Genomic DNA, 21,020 nt, shown 5'->3' with positions numbered 1-21,020 from the left:
ATGTGTTAGAATCGGGCCACCATCTAGTATATATATATACACACACACACATACACAGTACAGACCAAAAGTTTGGACACACCTTCTCATTTAAAGATTTTTCTGTATTTTCATGACTATGAAAATTGTACATTCACACTGAAGGCATCAAAACTATGAATTAACACATGTGGAGTTATATAAATAACAAAAAAGTGTGAAACTACTGAAATTATGTCTTATATTCTAGGTTCTTCAAAGTAGCCACCTTTTGCTTCGATAACTGCTTTGCACACTCTTGGCATTCTCTTGATGAGCTTCAAGAGGTAGTCACCGGGAATGGTTTTCACTTCACAGGTGTGCCCTGTCAGGTTTAATAAGTGGGATTTCTTGCCTTATAAATGGGGTTGGGACCATCAGTTGTTTTTTGTTAAGTATATAATTCCACATGTGTTAATTCATAGTTTTGATGCCTTCAGTGTGAATGTACAATTTTCATAGTCATGAAAATACAGAAAAATCTTTAAATGAGAAGGTGTGTCCAAACCTTTTGGTCTGTACTGTATATTATATGTGTGTGTGTATATATATATATATATATATATATATATATATATATATATATATATATATATATATATATATATATATATATATATATACACACAAACACCTTCCAGGTATATACCAAACCTTTACAATAGAACAAGCAAAATGAAGGCAGCACAGCAATGTCCGATGTTCGGTCCCAATTGTGGTTTAAGAAAGGTCCACACTTGGGACCAAAACGTCATAAATGGGCCAATAAACTACACAGTTTTTTCATTTATTGGTATGCTACCTTCATTTTTCTTTTTCTATTACTTAGATAGATAGAATGAAAGCGGGTAATTCATCTGCCGTGTTCTGTAAAATCACCGCAGGAGCCGACAGGATAGAAGAGATGGATTACATACAGTAAATACAAATAGAATAGGTAGATATATAGATCTCTGACAAATACAGTTTGTACATTGTGTGTGCAGCTTACATGTATTTAATTTATAAAAGATTATGTTTCTGAAAAAAATGGCGTGGGCTCCTGCGTAAATTTCGTAACCAGCCGAGGGAAAGCCAACGGCGGTGGGTCAATGTTTATAGCCTGGGAAGGGGGAAATACGCATGGAGCTTCCCGGGCTATTAATATCAGCTCACAGCTGTATACTTAGCCTTTATTGGCTATTAACAGTCACTAACACAGAGCTACCGTAATAATATAACCACCATTACTAATGTTTCCATATCCCAGTAATATTAATAGTTGATAATGAGGACTTCGAATAAAAAACAATGTCTAAAAAGTAGGCGATGCTCGCGTCCTCCCCAGGCGAAGTGAGAGCGGTGCCGGAACAGGACCTGCACGCCGGAGTGAGTAATGTGACCGCGCACGTGACTAGTGAGCGGTACGGATGGTGGTAGGGACCAAAAAGTGTATCCCTACACGTGGGTACGCCGCCACACTTTAGCTCCACCAGGTGACGTGCTGCCACCGGCCGGGGCAGCTGTTCCTGGCGAGCGGAACTATTGGGATATACATTCTCATACCCATTAATAAGAGTGCAAACGGAGGAATATCGTCTTCAATCAAGCATCGGCTTTATCTTCATCTATACCCATTTTCCTGTTCGGGTAAGAACTGTGATCACTTCTGGACTTTTTTATCTATTTATTTGCATTTGGATTACACCAGCAGGTTCTATTGTAGTAACGATCAGGCTCAATATGACTCACCGTGGCAGGGTGATGTGATAACTATATATGATTATACGTGAAAATTATACATGAATACAGTGGCCCAGTGATCCATGCATTGTGGGGCTTCTAAATTGTGATTTTTTATCCTGTTCTTCTCCATTAGAGTTGTGCTAGCGCGAATATCGATATATTTTATATATATCTATTTTAGAATGTCTAAAAAGTACCCCAACCCCAAGAACGGCCGACAGTAATCAGCCCTATAATCACTCAGATTATTCCGTCATAATAATCACTAATCCACTGCAAATAACAAATACTACTACTACTAATCCACACGGACTAGCCAGAACTGCAGTATCCCAAAAGGAACTACTAAAATTAATAGAAACTAATTCTACTGATATTAATCAGTTTTAGCATCAATTACTGCTGATCTCCCCCAATAGTAACGGTTACTGACCGAACAGCAGCTAACATTAAGCGGAGTCCGTCATCCTCTTATACAATGTAACCATTTATGTAGGAGACTTCACACCTGTACAAATTATATCAGGCATCTAGATTTTAATGTTAGACTTACAAAAATATAAACTTTTATTTAACATGCAAATGAGGGCGCTTCAGTGCACCCTTGCTGTAGCCTATGGCGTGGTGCACCCTTGGAATGGTCCTTGATGGGGTGCACCTTTGGAGTGGCCTATGGCGGGGTGCACCCTTGGAATGGTTTATGGTGTGGTGCACCATTGGAATGGTCTATGGTGTGCCCTATGGTGTAGTGAACCCCTGGCGTGGCCTATGGCGTGGTGAACTCTTACTCTTTTCAATATTAAGCCCAGTCCCTTAACTTGATTCATAGCACTTGCTTGGTAATGGTGAATGCTGGCTAGAAGCAATCTCTGTTTATGCGCTTGTGCACTGACACTGTAGGAGCCCAGCGGTGCAATCAGTAGCGGTGCACTCAGTAGCGGTGCACTCAGTAGCGGTGCACGCAGTAGCGGTGCACTCAGTAGCGGTGCACGCAGTAGCGGTGCACGCAGTAGCGGTGCACTCAGTAGCGGTGCACTCAGTAGCGGTGCACGCAATAGCGGTGCACGCAGTAGCGGTGCACTCAGTAGCGGTGCACGCAGTAGCGGTGCACTCAGTAGCGGTGCACTCAGTAGCGGTGCACGCAGTAGCGGTGCACTCAGTAGCGGTGCACGCAGTAGCGGTGCACTCAGTAGCGGTGCACTCAGTAGCGGTGCACGCAGTAGCGGTGCACGCAGTAGCAGTGCACTCAGTAGCGGTGCACGCAGTAGCGGTGCACTCAGTAGCGGTGCACGCAGTAGCGGTGCACTCAGTAGCGGTGCACTCAGTAGCGGTGCACTCAGTAGCGGTGCACGCAGTAGCGGTGCACTCAGTAGCGGTGCACGCAGTAGCGGTGCACTCAGTAGCGGTGCACTCAGTAGCGGTGCACGCAGTAGCGGTGCACGCAGTAGCGGTGCACGCAGTAGCGGTGCACTCAGTAGCGGTGCACGCAGTAGCGGTGCACTCAGTAGCGGTGCACTCAGTAGCGGTGCACGCAGTAGCGGTGCACGCAGTAGCGGTGCACTCAGTAGCGGTGCACGCAGTAGCGGTGCACTCAGTAGCGGTGCACTCAGTAGCGGTGCACTCAGTAGCGGTGCACGCAGTAGCGGTGCACTCAGTAGCGGTGCACGCAGTAGCGGTGCACGCAGTAGCGGTGCACTCAGTAGCGGTGCACGCAGTAGCGGTGCACGCAGTAGCGGTGCACTCAGTAGCGGTGCACGCAGTAGCGGTGCACTCAGTAGCGGTGCACTCAGTAGCGGTGCACGCAGTAGCGGTGCACGCAGTAGCAGTGCACTCAGTAGCGGTGCACGCAGTAGCGGTGCACTCAGTAGCGGTGCACGCAGTAGCGGTGCACGCAATAGCGGTGCACGCAGTAGCGGTGCACTCAGTAGCGGTGCACGCAGTAGCGGTGCACTCAGTAGCGGTGCACTCAGTAGCGGTGCACTCAGTAGCGGTGCACGCAATAGCGGTGCACGCAGTAGCGGTGCACTCAGTAGCGGTGCACGCAGTAGCGGTGCACTCAGTAGCGGTGCACTCAGTAGCGGTGCACGCAGTAGCGGTGCAGTCAGTAGCGGTGCACGCAGTAGCGGTGCACTCAGTAGCGGTGCACGCAGTAGCGGTGCACTCAGTAGCGGTACACGCAGTAGCGGTGCACTCAGTAGCGGTGCACGCAGTAGCGGTGCACTCAGTAGCGGTGCACGCAGTAGCGGTGCACTCAGTAGCGGTGCACGCAGTAGCGGTGCAGGCTGCGGGCACAGTGTTAGCAGTCGCAGCTCACAAGTCTTCAATGTCCTCAGCCGCAGCCAGGCAGGTGTCAGAGTGCGTCCGCAGCCAGGATGTGAGTGTGACGATGGGGCCCTCCAGTATCAGTGTACAAGCGAGTTTAGACAGCGGACACACTTACCTGTCAATGAAGACAAGAGCTTGGGCTTAACATGCAAATTGGAGGGCACCACTGAAAAACGTTGTTTGTGTATTACATAGATTCTTCTGAAAATACACCATTAAATGTCTGTCTGGTGTGATATTTCTGGGGGTCGTGCCCCCATATAAAGGGGTGAGCAATAAAAGTGTCACTTTGTGGGTGACAGACTCCCTTTATACAATTAAACTATTAGCAAACTAACGGCACAGTCACTAACACTCATCTAAAATAAGCGGTCCTAATAAAGGACTACTCGTACTAATCTACCCTACTAATAGCGACTGCTAATCTAACATAACGGCTACTACTGTATAATAATAATATTATCTACTAACCCATCCTAATAATACAGCTAACACTAATCTCCCCTATTAGTAACCCGGTTACAAATGATCTCATTAGTAATGGTTACTAAAGTAACCCGATAGGAACTACTCCCAACAACGACCATTACTGATCCAGCCTTCCACTAATCTAACACAACGGCTCCTATTGTAGTAATATTAGTAATGTACGAATAGTCACTAACACTGAGCTACCGTAACCATAGAAAAACCATTACTAATGTTTCCTTAACCCAGCAATATTAATACAAATTACATCTAGATTAAGAAGGAATCATTCTACAATTAGACATTGACAAAGCCAGTAATATTTGGCTGATCCCGTCATCCTCATCAGCTTTCGATAATAGTCACAAACGTATCAAGGATGGAAATGAGTCCTTAATCCTGGAGGGCTCTGCAGGGGCGGAGCTCCAGATCAGAGTCCTCCTGGGCGTCACCCTCAGTGGACGCTCTTGGCCAATCACATTGTACTGGATGTAATCTCTGAAGGGAATATGGCGCCTCTCGTCCGATGTACTGTAACTATACGCCACCATGTCACATGTGGGTCGGAGGAGCATTGTGCGAGGAGGAGACATGCTCAGCCACAGCGTGACCCTGCAGTCACTTTACTAGCACTTCACTCTCTCCGGGGTTTATGTCACATGGACATTTCTTTATTTTTTATTACATTTATTTTAAATATAATTTTCTTTTCTTTTTTGTAGATTGCCATGAAAATGAAAATTCAACTTTCTTCCAAAAACACCACATCACGAAGATCAAACAAAACCGTTCTGCATCTGAACCAAGACCCATTTTTTTTTTTTTGCATTTTTTACCCATTGCTAGCGCCCTTCTGTTATTTATTGTATAGACACAGAGAGAAAAGTATTTATTACAACCAAATGAGTCTATTCTTTTTATATCTTATATTTCAAAATAAAATCTGACGGCATCCATTGATTCTTTACATTGCGGCGTCCTGGCGGACTGCACTGTACGGGTCTCCGTCGGGCCGGATGAGTGGCGTGCGCCGTGCCTTGGACTGACATGATTGTACAGTATGTTACAAATAGAAGAAACATTGTATCAATTGTGTATTTCAGCAAGATTAAAAAGTATTTTAGATACAGCGCCGTTCCTGCTCCTTTCTTTATGGCGGTTTTATCCACCACAGGTAAATAATGGTGGCCAGTGATAACCCCCAGGGGCCACACATCACCAGTAGAATACGGCGTCCAGACTGAACCCCATATGTATAAAGCTCTCACACCTTGGGAGCTTCAGGACTGGAGACTGTTTAGATTTCTGATTAGCGGGCTCTGGCAGGGATCTGTGCCAAGATGACATAGCGCAGAATGTTCTATATGGAGGGACAGTACATCAGTAGAACTATACTGTTATTCACAGGACAAACACTGTCCCCAGTGACCTCATAGGAAAATCAAGACCCACAATGCGGTACTATATGGCCATCTTCTCTCAGTCACACTAGCTTCTGGTTTATGTCACTAACATCGGCCTCCATCTTACATCGGGAGGCCTTCTTATGGTGTTTGTTCATAGAGGCAATGAGCTTTGTTTTACAGGCTCTCAAGAGGCAAAGAACATGATATTACAATCTCCTATAGAAGCAACGAGTTTGGTGTTAGAGTCCATTATAGATAAAGTCTCTTATAGCGACGATGAGTTTGGTGTTACAGTCTCTTACATAGCCGATGAGCTTGAGGTTACAGTCTCTTATAAAGCAATGAGTTTGGTGTTACAATCCCTTATAGAAGCGATGAGCTTGATGTTACAGTCTCTTACAGAGGCGATGAGCTTGGTGTTACAGTCTCTTACAGAGGCGATGAGCTTGGTGTTACAGTCTCTTACAGAGGCGATGAGCTTGGTGTTACAGTCTCTTACAGAGGCGATGAGTTTGGTGTTACAGTCTCTTACAGAGGCGATGAGCTTGATGTTAGTCTCTTGTAGAGGCAATGAGTTTGGTGTTACAGTCCCTTATAGAGGTGATGAGCTTGCTGATACAGTCTCTTATAGAGGCGATGAGCTTTATGGTACAGGCTCTCAGAAGCAATGAGCTTGATGTTACAGTCTCTTATAGAGGCAATGAGCTCGCTGATACAGTCTGTAATAGAAGTGATGTGCTGTGTTTAACAGGCTATCATAGAGGCAATGAGTTTGGTGTTACAATCCCTTATAGAGGCGATGAGCTTGATGTTACAGTCTCGTATAGGGGTGATGAGTTTGATGTTACAGTCTCTTATAGATGAAATGAGCTTGGTGTTGCAGTCCATTATAGAGGCAATGAGCTTGATATTACAGGCTCTCCTGGAGGCAATGAGTTTGGTGTTACAGTCTCTTATAGAAGTGATGAGTTTGGTGCTACAGTCAGTTATAGAGGAGGTGAGCTTGATATTACAGGCTCTCAGAGAGGCAATGAGCTTGCTGATAAAGTCTCTTATAGAGGTCATGTGCTTGGTGTTACAGTCTCTTATAGAGGCAATGAGCTCGCTCATACAGTCTGTTATAGAAGTGATGTGCTTTGTTTAACATGCTATCATAGAGGCAATGGGTTTGGTGTTACAATCCCTTATAGAGGCGATGAGCTTTATGTTACAGGCTCTCAAAAGCAATGAGCTTGATGTTACAGTCTCTTATAGAGGCGATGAGCTTGATGTTACAGTCTCTTATAGAGGCGATGAGCTTGATGTTACAGTCTCTTATAGAGGCAATGAGCTCGCTGATACAGTCTGTTATAGAAGTGATGTGCTTTGTTTAACATGCTATCATAGAGGCAATGGGTTTGGTGTTACAATCCCTTATAGAGGCGATGAGCTTTATGTTACAGGCTCTCAAAAGCAATGAGCTTGATGTTACAGTCTCTTATAGAGGCGATGAGCTTGATGTTACAGTCTCTTATAGAGGCTATGAGCTTGGTGTTACAGGCGCTCATAGAGGCAATGAACTTAGCTTTACAGTCTGTTACAGAGGCAATGAGTTTGATATTAGTCTCTTATAGAGGCGATGAGCTTGGTGTTACAACCTCTTATAGAAGCGATGAGCTTGATGTTACAGTCTCATAGATGCAATCAGCTTGGCGTTTTAGTCTCTTACAGAGGCAATGAGCTTGATGTTATAGTCTTTTATAGAGGCAATGAGCTTTGTTTCACAGGTTCTTATAGAGGCGATGAGCTTGGTGTTATAGTCTCTTATAGAAGCCATGAGTTTGGTGTTACAGTCCATTATAGAGGTGATGAACTTGGTGTTACAAGCTCTCATAGAGGCAATGAACTTAGCTTTACAGTCTGTTACAGAGGCAACGTGGTTTGTTGAACAGGCTATCAGAGGCAATGAGTTTGATGTTACAGCCTTTTATAGAGGCAATGAACTTGGTGTTACAGCCTCTTACAGAGGCGATGAGCTTGATGTTTCAGTTTCTTATAGAGGCAATGAGTTTGCTGATACAGTCTGTTATAGAAGTGATGAGCTTGATGTTACAGTCTCTTATAGAGGAGATGAGCTTGGTGTTACAGTCTCTTATAAAGCAATGAGTTTGGTGTTACAATCCCTTATAGAAGCGATGAGCTCGCTGATACAGTCTCTTATAGAAGCGATGAGCTTGATGTTAGTCTCTTGTAGAGGCAATGAGTTTGGTGTTACAGTCTCTTATAGAAGTGATGAGTTTGGTGCTACAGTCAGTTATAGAGGAGGTGAGCTTGATATTACAGGCTCTCAGAGAGGCAATGAGCTTGCTGATACAGTCTCTTATAGAGGTCATGTGCTTGGTGTTACAGTCTCTTATAGAGGCAATGAGCTCGCTCATACAGTCTGTTATAGAAGTGATGTGCTTTGTTTAACATGCTATCATAGAGGCAATGGGTTTGGTGTTACAATCCCTTATAGAGGCGATGAGCTTTATGTTATAGGCTCTCAGAAGCAATGAGCTTGATGTTACAGTCTCTTATAGAGGCGATGAGCTTGATGTTACAGTCTCTTATAGAGGCGATGAGCTTGATGTTACAGTCTCTTATAGAGGCGATGAGCTTGATGTTACAGTCTCCTATAGAGGCGATGAGCTTGAAGTTACAGTCTCCTATAGAGGCGATGAGCTTGGTGTTACAGGCGCTCAGAGGCAATGAACTTAGCTTTACAGTCTGTTACAGAGGCAATGTGGTTTGTTTAGCAGGCTATCAGAGGCAATGAGTTTGATATTAGTCTCTTAGGCTGCCGTCACACTAGCAGTATTTGGTCAGTATTTTACATCAGTATTTGTAAGCCAAAACCAGGAGTGGGTGATAAATGCAGAAGTGGTGCATTTCTGTTATACTTTTCCTCTAATTGTTCCACTCCTGGTTTTGGCTACAAATACTGATGTAAAATACTGACCAAATACTGCTAGTGTGACGGCAGCCTTATAGAGGCGATGAGCTTGGTGTTACAACCTCTTATAGAAGCGATGAGCTTGATGTTACAGTCTCAAAGATGTGATCAGCTTGGCAGTATAGTCTCTTACAGAGGCAATGAGCTTGATGTTATAGTCTTTTATAGAGGCAATGAGCTTTGTTTCACAGGTTCTTATAGAGGCGATGAGCTTGGTGTTATAGTCTCTTATACGAGCCATGAGTTTGATGTTTCAGTCTCTTATAGAGGCGATGAACTTGGTGTTACAAGCTCTCATAGAGGCAATGAACTTAGCTTTACAGGCTTTGCAGTCTGTTACAGAGGCAATGTGGTTTGTTTAACAGGTTATCAGAGGCAATGAGTTTGATGTTACAGACTTTTATAGAGGCAATGAACTTGGTGTTACAGCCTCTTACAGAGGCGATGAGCTTGATGTTTCAGTTTCTTATAGAGGCAATGAGTTTGCTGATACAGTCTGTTATAGAAGCGATGAGCTTGATGTTACAGTCTCATAGATGTGATCAGCTTGGCGTTATAGTCTCTTACAGAGGCAATGAGCTTGATGTTATAGTCTTTTATAGAGGCAATGAACTTTGTTTCACAGGTTCTTATAGAGGCGGCGATGAGTTGGTGTTATAGTCTCTTATAGAGGCAATGAGTTTGCTGATACAGTCTGTTATAGAAGTGATGAGCTTGATGTTACAGTCTCGTATAGGGGCGATGAGCTTGATGTTACAGGCTCTAATAGAGGCAATGAGCTTAGCTTTACAGTCTCTTACAGAGGCAATGTGCTTTGTTTAACAGGCTATTATAGAGGCAATGAGCTTGATGTTACAGTCTCTTACAGAGGTGATGAGCCTGGTGTTACAGGCTCTGTCAGGAATCCCACCGTGCTGCCACCAATACGTCACGGTTCACGGGGAGGATACCTTTATCATCCCCACCACTCACACCAATTTGTCATAAATCAGGGTTGTTTGGTTGCCCCTGGTTCTTTCTGAAGGGGATTTATCTATATCCCACTTCCCAGTTCCAGTTTGGAACTTGCAGCTCTCTGGCGCCCCCTTACCATCAGGTCAGACAGGGTACTGCACCTTGGGTAATTAGTCACCAGAAAGGCTGCCTGCTATGTACTGGCTATTGGGCACACTGCAGCGAGGGTGATATAACTACTTACACTCAGGCGGGAACAATAATTATCAACGCCGCCAGTCGCTACCAAGCCTCGCAATTGCACAGGTCAAACTCTGCTTCCACTAGCTCCGATTTCATAATTATTAACGGGTCCGGAGCCAACCCAGATTAGTAGCGTAGTTCACTTCAGAGGACGTGACCGTATGTTATAGAGCAAGGAGAGACAAGCTAGTAATTTTATATTTTACTCCAAAAAAGGTAGGCAGTATTTACAGAGGTATAAAAAGATATTATAAAGATGAATATCGTATGTACAGTACAATTACAAATAAAATGGTATTAACGTTGAAAAATCACTTACATTTCGTAATGTCATCTTATCTTATGGCTGACCGTGTGCTGTGGGGAAGGGGACACATCTAGATGCATAGAACATCTGTAATGGCAAAGATAGAAAAATATAAACCAATTGCAGACCGAGCGTACAGATACTAATAATGATTATTAACCATAGCACATAATGAAAAAGATTTCAAATAGACACATAAAGTATGTTCATCTCATAGATTTCAAATAGACACAATAAGTATGTCCATCTCGACGCGTTTCCCCGAGAACGGTTCATCAGGAGACATACTAAAAAATAACCACTTATCTATATGAAGGGTAAAGAGATAAATCACTATGGAGAAGTGTGCCCGAGATAGTAGTGGGGAACGATATCCATCCAAAACCACAGGTTCCAATCAGCCCTCACACTAACCTCCTCATGGTGCCTGTCAGCGCATTGTGACCCACGCCGGTTCAATCTACTTCCGGGTCTGCAATGAAATCCTGCCCCATATCCCATGACATATTACGGTCTACGGACCGCAAACGCGCTACTCAATGCACAGGCGCCAATATACGGCTCACCTCACGCAGGCGCCTAACCGCTATGTCGCCTTTGGAACGCAAATGCGTACCTACATGCGCATGCTCCGAAAACAGCTAGCATTGCGCAGAGGATCTCACCGCTAATGTACGGCTTACCTCACGCAGGCGCTTCACCGCTATGTCACTTTTGGACCGCAAGTGCGTTCCTCCATGCGCATGCGCTGGACCACAGCTCGCATTGCGCAGAGGATTTCACCGCTATAAGTTTTGGTTCAATGGAATGCTAGATGCCCCACATACAATACAGCACCTGCACCGGCATTTGATTTGCCAATTACACAGGTCCTTACCACTCACTCAGAATCGGTGATATTAAACCTTATTTCTTTACAAAAACACTTATTTAGAACAAAACAAAGCGCTGAAATAACCACCAACATTTAGATAAACCTCCCCACCATGAATTAGACCGTGCACAAAACAAATAACCTCTATTAACAATAACAATAAATGATAATGACCAACCCCTCTTTTGGGACAATGGGTCAAAGGGATTAACTTCCATAAGAGATTCTCAAAAAGGGGGCGGGTTCGAAAATTTCTCACACAAAGCAGGCAAATTGCAGTTGGTCATTCAGGCCTTGTGGTTTCATACTCTTCATGCGGAATAGCCATTTCGCTTCTTTTTGCAAGATTAGACGATCCCAATCTCCACCTGTAACCGGTGGTGTAATCACTTCTATCACTGAAAAACTACAACACTTCAAGTCACCTCCATGTACCCCCCTAATATGGTTGGAAATAGGGGTATCCCGTACATTTAATGTGTCCCCTATGTGTTCACCTAACCTTCTGCGCAGCTCCCGCTTAGTTTTGCCCACATAGTCCATAGGGCAGCTGCACTGAAAAAGGTAAATTACCCTTGTTGTCTTGCAGTTGGCAAAATGCCTCATATCATAGATCTTTCCTCTGCAAGAACTAACAAAGGTACGACTCCTGGAGACATATTTGCAAAATTTGCATTTTCCACATTTGAAGGTTCTGTCTTTTATCCAACCAGGTGGGAGACTTCTTTTGGGGGAAGAAGGCACTGTGGACCAATTGATCACGAATCGATCTCCCTCTTCTATATGTGATAGATGGGACAGCAGGAATTACATCACGTAAATCAGGGTCCATTTTTAAAATTCCCCAATGTTTTTGAATCACATTTTTTACCCTATATGATTAGTTATCAAAGGTACCTATGATTCAAAGATCATTCCCTTCTTCTTCCCTCGTTTTTTTAAACAAGTAATGAGGCTCTCTCCTTAGTACTTGAATTTTTAAAGGCCTCATTTAGGACCCCTAACGGGTATCCCCTATCCACAAATTTATCTCTTAGATCTCCCGCCTGTCGGAAAAAGCCAGATTCTGTTGAACAATTTCTTCTCATACGTAGGTATTGGCCTCTCGGTATACCCCTCCTCAAGGCTGCAGGGTGACGACTCTCCCAACGTAAAAAATTATTAGTGGCCGTAGGTTTATAGAAAGTTTCAGTAACAATCCGACCTGTGCTGCTCCTAGAGATTTTCAAATCCAGAAAATTAATAGATTCATGTTGGAATTCATAGATAAGCCTAAGACCAATTCATTGTTGTTTAGTTCATCCACAAATTTAGAGAACGACGACACATTGCCCGACCAGAGTATGAGTACATCATCTATGTACCTTCCCCAAAATAATATTTGGGGTTTCCACCAGAAGGCGTCGTCTTCACCAAAGACTGATTGGTCATCCCACCAGCCCAGGAACAAATTGGCATACGTGGGAGCATAAGGGCTCCCCATAGCTGTACCCCTGAGCTGGTGGAAGAACCTACCCCCAAACGCAAAAATAATTGTGCTTGAGCACGAATTCGAGCAATCCAACAATGCACTGATTATGCCGGGACAAGTGTGTGCCCCTTGATCTCAGGAAAAACCAGCAGCCTGCAGGCCCTTATCATGTGTAATGTCACTGTAAAGCGCCTCCATGTCAACGTAGGCAAAACATACATCATCACTAAGGACAATGTCCTCAAGCCTGAGAAGGAGATCCGAAGAGTCCCTAACGTAAGAGGGTAACGAAATAACAAAAGGTCTTAATACCCTGTCAATGTACACACTTGTAATCTGAGTGATCGAGTCGATCCCGGCCACTATTGGGCGGCCTTTTAGCGGGCTCAGGCCTTTATGCACCTTTGGCAACAAATAAAAAACAGCCAACACTGGAAACTTAGGAAACATAAAGTCATACTCATTCTTTGATATTAACCCAGCGTTTTTTGCCTCAGTCAGTAGTATTTTAAGATCCTCCATAAACTCATCAGTGGGGTCCTTTTTAAGTGGTTTATACGTGGATGCATCTTTAAGAATATTTTCACACATCACCTGATATTGGCTGAGATCTAAAATCACCAAATTGCCCCCTTTGTCGGAGGGCCTGAAGACACAATCCTTATTAGTAGCCAAACCATCCAACGCCTCCCTTTCTGCTTTGGTTAAATTGGAATGGTACTTATCTCCCATGGTATTGATCTTTTCCAGATCCTCAATCACCAATCTAGAAAAGATCTCCATGCTATCATAGCCCTCCTGAGGGGGCATTCTAACACTTAAGGTACCTTCACACATAACGATATCGTTGCAACGTCACGCTTTTTGTGACGTAGCAACGATCTCGCTAACGATCTTGTTATGTGTGACAGCGACCAACGATCAGGCCCCTGCTGGGAGATCGTTGGTCATTGGGGAATGATCAGGACCATTTTTTGGTCGCTGATCACCCGCTGTCATCGCTGGATCAGCGTGTGTGACGCCGATCCAGCGATGTGTTCACTTGTAACCAGGGTAAACATGGGGTTACTAAGCGCAGGGCCGCGCTTAGTAACCCGATATTTACCCTGGTTACCATTGTAAAAGTTAAAAAAAAAACAAAAAAAAAAAAACAGTACATACTTACATTCCGATGTCTGTCACGTCCCCCGCCGTCAGCTTCCCTGCACTGTGTCAGCGCCGGTTGGCCGTAAAGCAGAGCACAGCGATGACGTCACCGCTGTGCTCTGCTTTACGGCCAGCGCTGACACAGTGCAGGGAAGCTGACGCCGGGGGACGTGACAGACATCGGAATGTAAGTATGTACTGTTTTTTTGTTTGTTTTAACTTTTACAATGGTAACCAGGGTAAATATCGGGTTACTAAGCGCGGCCCTGCACTTAGTAACCCGATGTTTACCCTGGTTACCCGGGGACTTCGGCATCGTTGAAGACAGTTTCAACGATGCCGAAGTCTTTCCCCGGATCGTTGGTCGCTGGAGAGAGCGGTCTGTGTGACAGCTCCCCAGCGACCACACAACGACTTACCAACGATCACGGCCAGGTCGTATCGCTGGTGGTGATCGTTGGTAAGTCGTGTAGTGTAACGGTACCCTTAGGCTTGAGATCAGTAAATGGGCCCAAGTCCAAAGGTCTCTCATTCTCCCTCAACAAGTCAGTCAAGATTCTCACACTAGGCAAATCTTCTTCAGTGACACCAAACAACTCACAGTCAGCACGATCATGTGTTTTGAAGAACTTTTTCCATCTAACTTTCCTTATAAACAGATTAATATCTTTGACCCAACCAAACTTGTCAAATTTATTTGTAGGGACAAATGAGAGATCCTTGGACAGGACGGATCTTTCCACATCACTAAGGGAGTAAGAAGAGAGATTAATAATCCTATTCTCCTCCATCATTTTTTGTTCTTGTCCTCCTTTTCTTTTGGAGGATCTGAACCCATAGCCCTCTTCTTCTCCAAAAAAGACAAAGAGGAAGATGACGAAGAGGGCCCTGAGGGAGATGCTTCCCTTTTGTAAAAAATTCCTTGTCACCATTCGATCCTCTCTCACCCATTTTTGCCTATTATTTTTTCTACGTGTCCCTCCAAAGATACCCCTACCTTCCAGAAAACTGGGTGCCCCTCTATCTGTATCTGATGAGTCGATATCAGAAGATGATACGTCTGTTGTGGTTTGTACTCTCCTATCCTCCTGTAAGAAGGTACAGACCCTTTCGTCTTTAAATTCCTGGATGTCTCGAGTAAATTGCTTATGCCTCCTAGCCTTGATCTCACTCTGAAACTGTTCAACTGTAGTTTGAAGGCTAGCTTCCCTCCTCGAAAAATCGGTGTGTGTCTTAAATTTCAAAACCTCCTCCACCAGGTCAGCTAATTTTTTGGAGGTAACCTCAAGGGTTTTCTTCTCTTCCTCCAACAAAATAGTCATAAATCTTAAGGAACTTTCAGTAAGTTCCGTTTCCCATCTACCAAGGAGATTAGCAGACCTAGATCTCCGTGCTGGTGTAATGGAGATCCTAAGACCCTTTGGTACCATCTTAATCTTAATGTAGTTTTCCAGTGACTGTCTCCCACCAGGAGCGAATATTATCCTTATAACATGCGGTTAGATTGTTAAAAAGGCTCCTCAAATCTGTACTTCTGGTGCCACTTCCCTCCTCTGCTTCAGAGAAGGCGTCAAGAGCATCAGCCACCCATAGCTCCCTATTGATCGTCCCAGATAGAAAACCCGCCATAAACAAACAACATCACAGAAATATTCAATGTAAGTGCCCCCCCCCAAAAGTAATAATAATAATAATTCAGCGACTAAAGCACTAAATAAACAAATAAATCACATACACAATAAAACGTAACATTTACTAATAATATAGATAAAAACAACAACACTCACGACCTAAAAACGTCTAATGTTTGGCTGAAAAAAGGTACAGGGTGCACTCAGTCCCTAATACGCAGGCTATCTGTGCCCTACCTTGCCGCGGAGGTTGGCACCCTATATAACCTGCGCAATGGCGCCCCCGCTCAACATAGGCTCACCCTGACTCACCCTGGTAAACCCTCAAGTGTGGAAATAGAAAGACAAACAGCAGATCATACAAATCAGACAGATAAATATAACCGTCAAATTTGACCAATGTGCTATGTAATTAGAGCACATAAAATAATGTGCAAGACAGTGTGCTTGTTCTATAAACAATAACGCACTCGGTACATAATTGCACATATCCCCATATAGCCTATAGCATTTTTGCAGTTTTTATCTATATTATTAGTAAATGTTACGTTTTATTGTGTATTTGATTTATTTGTTTATTTCGTGCTTTAGTCGGTGAGTTATTACTTTTTTTTTTTTTGGGGGGGGGGGCACTTACATTGAATATTTATGTGATATTGTTTAATACTGTTTTTTGATCAAAAAATAGCACAAAAGCCGTCCCTCCTCGTCACGGTAACTCTGATCGGGACGGTCCTACACTGTCTAATATTAAAACCTTACATTGTGTCAGTGTTGACCTCAGTGTGAATAAGGGCAGACGAAAGGACTGGGCGCAACCAGTGAAACACTAGACTGGGGAAGCCTTATATAGTCTCTAGCTCAGAAACAGGGAGGCCGCACCCCGGCTTAGACAGAATGCAACAATACTGAGAAAAAAACAACACAAAATTGAGCTTAAATTGACTTGGTACACATGCCGAGGTTAAACGCATGTTCACATTGGCCACAAATCATTGAACCCTACAAGAGAAAAAAGTAAACGAAAATTGGTAATCTTGCCTGAAGAAGGAGCCTCTGTGCTCTGAAAGCTGCAAACATATTTTCTGGTTCGCCAATAAAGGTATCACTCCTAGAATACTTCTGTCATCATTGGGCAGAAAAGTGTTCACATCGATTTTTCTGGCTAATATGGTACCACAATACAATGTGTTATTGTACATCTCTGTCATCTGGGTAATTCTATTTCAAGGCAGCTTGGATTGCGAGCTCTTGTCATACTGCAAAACAGAGGAGGCAGGTGGGAATGCCCCCCTTACTAGTGGCCTCAGAAATCTTAATATTCACTATGGCACTAACATACCGCACCACCACACAGAAACATTTCAGATGTATTTACAAGTGCAGAGTTCAGGCCATTAAACAAGCTTCATCAACAATATTAAAGTTGTTCGACTCTTGTTTCCTGGCCTCTTTATACCAGCTGAGGAAGGAATAGATCACGCTGTTCAATAGTCCTCTATATAGTATAATGCACACCCGATAGTCCTCCATGTAGTATAATGTACACCTCATACTCTAACATATAGAGTATACTGTGTCCCATTGTCCTTGATATAGTATAATACACGTCCCATAGACCTCTATATAGAATAATGTACACCAGATAGCCCTCTATATAGTATAATACACTTCCCACAGTCCTCCATACAGTATAATGCAGCCCACATAAAGTATAATGCCCTCATAGTCCTCCATATAGTATAATACACTCTCTATAATTCTCCATATAGCATAACACACTCCCCATTGACCTCCATATAGTGTAATGCACCCAATAGTCTTCCATATAGTATAATGCAGCCCCCATAAAGTATAATGCACTTCCAATAGCCATTGATACAGTACAATGCAGCCCCCATAGAGCATAACAGTCCCCATAGAGCATAATGCAGCCCCCACAGAGCATAATGAAGCCCCCATAGACTATAACGCAATCCCATGGAGTATAACACAGCTCACAGAGAGTATATTGCAGCCTCATAGGGTACAATGCAGCCACCACAGAGTATAATGCAGCCCCCATACAGTACATATACTGTAGTATAATGCAGCCCCAATAGTCCTCCAGTATTATGACCACCACATACTCATTGATTTAAAAATAAATAAGTATATATTCACCTCTCCCCATTCCCCCCTGCTCCTGTCTCTGCAGTACATCTACTCAGCAGCTCCACTGCTTGGAACAGCATGGTGCATGATGAAGTCATGCCATCCTGCTCATTGCATCAGAAGCAGAGGGGGAATGACGGGAGAGGAAGCATCACCTGACGCTGTCTCCTCTACCATTGAATTCAACTGTATCAGCGCTGAATGTGCATTGTGGAGGGGCACAGGCTGGGGTCCCCTAGGGAAGTGGGGACCCTAGGCAAATGCCTCTATAGCTGACCCTGACACTTACTGTGTGCATTATAATCTCAGTACTGTGACATCAGTTTGAGTATTATCACTGTACTGTAACATTACTGTGCATATTATCCAAGTATGTTGACCACTGTGTGCGCGGCCCCCCAGGGTCCTGGTCGTTGCAGTAATATCATTCTCATCTGGGGGGAGTGATGTTACGTTTGGAGACAATAAAGGAGATCTCTTTACCAGGTAGCACAAACACACAACACATTTCACACTCCAGTCCACCAGGGGGAGCTATGCTCCTATTTATTAGGGCACTCTTCACAATTAGGTAAAACTGGTGGCCAGGATAGAAAGTTAGGCAGTTGCTAGCGGAGCTTTGCTCAGGTAGTTGGTCCCTGACAGGGGTGGGATCCTGTCAGAGGCCTAGACAGAAGGCCATGGAGCTGCGCCTGCCCCACATGCCGCAGTTCTTAAGAAAGGACACGAACAGAGAACTGTATTGTAGAGGGTGAGAAGAAGTCATAGCAAAGGAGTGGATACCAGAAGGAGTTCTGCCCTGCACAGGCTGCCGTCTTCTGAGGCGCAGGATCCCGGTATCCGGAACACCGAGGGAGCAACAGTCCTTTATGCCTTAGTCCGGAGATCGTCAGGACAGCTAATTGCAAGTTACTGATCCGCCCTATACCCAGGAGGCAAGGTGGCACCGCTTAGAGGCTGGGGCTGGCTAGAGTCCCTGTTAAAAGCCTCAAGCCCCCGGTCATACGGGTTGTTCCTATCCATCTGGGGGACAGAGAGAGACATAACATCTAGAACATCTACAACATCTCTGAGGACCTTATGGGAGGCTCAGCAGTAAGATACTACAACACCCAGGCGCTAGAGGAAGGCTACTGATTTCCACCTGGATAAGTGGACTCTGGATTTGCCTCCAAGCCGGCCGGACTCTGCCTGCCCTGTGATCTGGTGCTCTGGACTGTGGACACTGAAGCCGTCAGTAAAGGTAAAGAAACTGCAACCTTGTGTCCTCGTTCTTCACTGCGCCTCACACCATCCACCATCTACATTCTGGGAAGCCCTGGGGATATACTTCACCTGTGGGAAGGTATACCATCTAGCTGCCATAACATCACCCCAGCGGACCCCTAAGCAGCGTCCGTCACCCTGACCGAATACCACAGGTGGCGTCACAAATATTTCCCCTTTAAAGACCTTTCCCCCCCTTTTACAACGGACCTCCCGAGGGCCACGGACCGGGTCAGCCACCGTGACATCCCCCTGTGAACCGAAGGACCCGGTACCGGGTACCCCACTGCCCACGGGAGCGCTCCAAACGTGTGCATTATCCCTGTACTGTGATATCACTATATGTATTATCACTTTACTGTGACATCACTTTGTGCATTATCCCTTTACTGTGACATTACTAGATATATTATTGGTGTACTGTGACATCACTGTGTGCATTATCTCTTTACTGTGACATTAATGGATGTATTATCCCTGTACTGTGACATCACTGTGTGTATTATCCCTGTACTGTGACATTACTGGATGTATTATCCCTGTACTGTGAAATCACTGCGTGTATTATCCCAGTACTGTGACATCACTGTGTGTATTATTCCTGTACTGTGACATCACTGTGTGCATTATCCCTGTACTGTGACATCGCTGTGTGTATTATCCCAGTACTGTGACATCACTGTGTGCATTATGCCTGTACTGTGACATTACTGGCTATATTATCCCTGTACTGTGACGTCACTGTGTGCATTATCCCTTTACAGTGACGTCACTGTGTACACAGTCCCTGTACTGTGACGTCACTGTGTGCACTGTCCCTGTACTGTGACGTCACTGTGTGCACTGTCCCTGTACTGTGACATCACTGTGTGCACTGTCCCTGTACTGTGACGTCACTGTGCACTGTCCCTGTACTGTGACGTCACTGTGTGCACTGTCCCTGTACTGTGACGTCACTCTGTATTATCACAGTACAGGGATAATACAGAGTGATGTCACAGTACAGGGACAGTGCACACAGTGACGTCACAGTACAGGGACAGTGCACACAGTGACATCACACAGTGACATAGCAGCTCTGCTTACTGTGGGATATAACATATGATACACACAGTGATGTCACAGTACAGAGATAATACACAATGATGTCACAGTACAGGGACAGTGCACACAGTGACGTCACAGTGCACACAGTGACGTCACAGTACAGGGACAGTGCACACAGTGACGTCACAGTACAGGGACAGTGCACACAGTGACATCACACAGTGACATAGCAGCTCTGCTTACTGTGGGATATAACATATGATACACACAGTGATGTCACAGTACAGAGATAATACACAATGATGTCACAGTACAGGGACAGTGCACACAGTGACGTCACAGTGCACACAGTGACGTCACAGTACAGGGACAGTGCACACAGTGACGTCACAGTACAGGGACAGTGCACACAGTGACATCACACAGTGACATAGCAGCTCTGCTTACTGTGGGATATAACATATGATACACACAGTGATGTCACAGTACAGAGATAATACACAGTGATGTCACAGTACAGTGACAGTGCACACAGTGACGTCACAGTACAGGGACCGTGTACACCGTGACGTCACAGTACAGTGATAAAGCACACAGTGATGTCACAGTACAGGGATAATGCACACAGTTATGTCACAGTACAGGGACCGTGTACACCGTGACGTCACAATACAGGGATAATGCACACAGTGATGTCACAGTACAGGGATAATGCACACAGTGATGTCCCTGTACTGTGACATCACTGTGTGCATTATCCCTGTACTGTGACATCACTGTGTGCATTATCCCTGTATTGTGACGTCACGGTGTACACGGTCCCTGTACTGTGACATAACTGTGTGCATTATCCCTGTACTGTGACATCACTGTGTGCTTTATCACTGTACTGTGACGTCACGGTGTACACGGTCCCTGTACTGTGACGTCACTGTGTGCACTGTCACTGTACTGTGACATCACTGTGTATTATCTCTGTACTGTGACATCACTGTGTGTATCATATGTTAT

The 21,020-nt window shown here is 44.5% G+C and overlaps 1 protein-coding gene across 1 annotated transcript in view; it reads left to right on the top strand.

The window, feature by feature from the left end:
• Positions 1 to 5,666, top strand: part of CALCB (calcitonin related polypeptide beta) — a 31,238-nt gene extending 25,572 nt beyond the window's left edge. Inside the window, exon 5 of the mRNA XM_069738860.1 lies at positions 5,259 to 5,666. The gene's annotated coding sequence lies outside the window, so the exon portion shown is untranslated. The remainder of the gene's footprint in view (positions 1 to 5,258) is intronic.
• Positions 5,667 to 21,020: the final 15,354 nt, after the last annotated feature.

Source organism: Ranitomeya imitator, chromosome 9, assembly GCF_032444005.1.
Source record: "Ranitomeya imitator isolate aRanImi1 chromosome 9, aRanImi1.pri, whole genome shotgun sequence".
NCBI classification, from domain to species: Eukaryota; Metazoa; Chordata; class Amphibia; order Anura; family Dendrobatidae; genus Ranitomeya; species Ranitomeya imitator.
Note: the sequence above shows the minus strand (reverse complement) of the source record. Positions and strands in the feature narration are given on the sequence as shown.